Raw genomic sequence first — 2,880 nt, 5'->3', positions numbered from 1 at the left:
CATTCAAGAAAATTATGGATGAATGCATGTATCCAAGATATTATAATCCAGCTTTCGACTATTTTTCAGGGGTGTACGACAAAATGAGCGGGATTTTCGAACAACGTCCTGTTTTGGTGAATCTCCCATTTATTCATATACTAAAATGACATCAAAACATCTGTTACTCAGTGTGTGTCGATATACTGGTAGCTCTGGTGCATTTACTGGTGGTTGACCAAATATTCTTTAGTCTGTTCTCTCATCCTGGTAGTTGGCTTGTAAACGTTTCGTCCTCGGTCTAGAAGGCAGATCTGATCAACCGCCAGTGTCACTCACAAACTTGTCTATGTACGTACACTTAGTCGATACCTGGTACTTCGGCAGTTGCTCGGTTCCTACGTCCTTTTTATTAGAACCGTCATACAGTCAAAGCCCAGAAAGGCCAAACTATCTTTAAGTTTGTGAATATATCAGTAGATACCAAGATTGGGCCTTGAAACACCTATTTGAGAAACTTACTGGTTGAGCTGAGCTAAAGAAATGTATATCATCCGTAGGCCTTTGAACTTGTAACATTTTAGAAGCCTCATCAGCTAGGCAATCCACCATCGTTGCCACACTAACATTCCGGCAACGTACACAGAATCGAAAGGCCTTATAATGAACTTGATAACCATTCGAACAGGGTGATTTTACGACCTGCTTTCTCCACCGTCTACCAATGGGAACGATCTACAGCAAAAAGCCCTAATAGAAGTCAACCATAATGCTGACTGCTGTCTGCAACAAACTCTGTTGTTGCATGCTGGCAGTCTGGCAAGCCAAGCACTAGGAACCAAACGATGAGGACCAAATAACGATGTAAGATACATCATATGTACTGATCTCGAACGGTTAACATTACTACCATACTGTGAGTCTGATCAAATTGAATTATTTTCCTACTTTTTAACTGCCACGACATCTTGTGTTCTTCGCAGGTGGGAATCAAACCGCTGATTGCTTACCTCGCACTTTCTAGGAAAAATGCCTGCCAGTAAATATCACAGATCATGACCATACGCGATGCTGATGTCCCTTCGTATAAACTGGAAGAAAAAGTGGGTGAAGTGTGTGAACATTAGCGTCATTTACAGCAGCGGATAGTGAATTTGGATCACTAAACAGGTTTAGTGAGGGTAAGTTGCACCTCTTTCACATGCACCGTCCTACTCTGTTTTCTCCTTCCCTCTGGAAAGTACAGGCGTGCGGGTGTTACTGATATTTGGGCAGTGAGAGGCACAGGTTGATGGCTCTATACAAGCCTTTCGGGCTACTTGACAGTCACCTTTTAGGAAACACTGGTGAACCCTTGATTACGATAGTCAACGAAACTTTCGCCTGTTCACAGTTCGCCATGGTTTTATTTATCGGCTTCCGGAAGGACACTGTTTTTGAGGTGAGTCTTATAGGTGTAAGTCATGAAAAACTACGTCAAACCATCGCTATTCGATTTATACTCAGATCACAGCCTGCTTCAAGAGAGTTCATAGCCTGACCCCTGGGCTACGCCAACGATTTTCGTAAGTATCCACCTCTACTGAACTAGACCATTTAGAAGCCGGTATTGATTCCTCCAGGTTTTTCTGCCCCACCGTTGATCTGAGGCGCGAACACCTCTCGATAGTGATGGAAGATACTTCATTTTCCTGATTGGACCACTTCTGTCAATTCACCAGAGCTTAAGACAGGTTTGCCAACTTACAGTTTTCTGCACAACTCAAAGAACATTCAGACTTGAAGAACTCTGTACAGATTTCCAGAAATTCAAACACTAGATCTCATCTTGAAAACCTCAAAGCTCTAAAGATTGATTTCCAGTATGTGCTACAGTGTAACATTTCCTGGGAATCCCAGAGGAAGCCGCAACCGACTGAAGACTATGTGGTGACGATTGAGCCCATAATATCACAGCATCACCTTATTGTTCCTATTCATGATTTCCAAATTGAACTAAGTATGCCTTCTCCAAAATCTATTTGTACACGTCTACAACCAGGTGCCTATGGTGTTAAACACAATGCATGAGTTGTTTTCATTAATGGACAAATATTTCGGTTTTATTTTTCGCGCTGTGTGTGGTTTTGACTTGGTTTTTAGATATTGAGGCATCTGAATTAGTAGTCGAGGCCTTTAAAACAGTCTTCGTATTAGTCTTGTCGGTTCATACAGTATGGTCTCATCTTCAATGCATCCAAATGCGCATTGATCTTTCCTGAGTCGTGTTGATGCTAACGGTAGAAAGGCTCTATTGAAAGATTCTATTAAAGTTGCAATTATTACTGACTATCCTGCCTCACAATCGGTGAACGGTTTGAAAGTTTTTTTTGGGAAGTGATGGCCATTACCGCCTTCCGGTTCCAGGTGGTCCAACATTTCTGTGACGCATCACAGCCGGAGCTCAAGCGCCCATTCCCACCCACAAACCAAAAATGACTGTGTTTCATGTGGCCAAAACCCCCTTAACCGACGTCTCTATGTTTGCCTACTTTAACCTGATCAGCGCGTCTAGCTGAACCTGCCAGCTGAGGCCTGTCAATTTGCCGCTGACTCGGTCCTAACCAGCAGCACCAACCTTCTTCCTCCGAAAAATTAAACCAGGCGTAAATCTCGTCAATGTACATTCGAAAGTGCACTGTTGACCTTTCTCTTGGATGTCAAAAATTCTCGGCACCCCTGTACTCTTTCCTTTTTGATATAACCGATTTGGCCCTGCACAGCACTGAACAACCTGGTCCAGTTGTGCTCCAATTAGTTATTCCGATTTTATGATTTCGCACGCTTACTGGAGATCCAAAACTTCACTTTAGATTTCGTCTGGAACCCTTCCATGCAACGCGCTGGTTTTGTTAAACAAGC

The sequence above is a fragment of the Opisthorchis viverrini genome (assembly GCF_000715545.1).
Source record: "Opisthorchis viverrini unplaced genomic scaffold opera_v5_17, whole genome shotgun sequence".
Lineage (NCBI taxonomy): Eukaryota > Metazoa > Platyhelminthes > Trematoda > Opisthorchiida > Opisthorchiidae > Opisthorchis > Opisthorchis viverrini.
The sequence above is the reverse complement of the archived record's forward strand: the minus strand, read 5'-3'. Positions refer to the sequence as shown.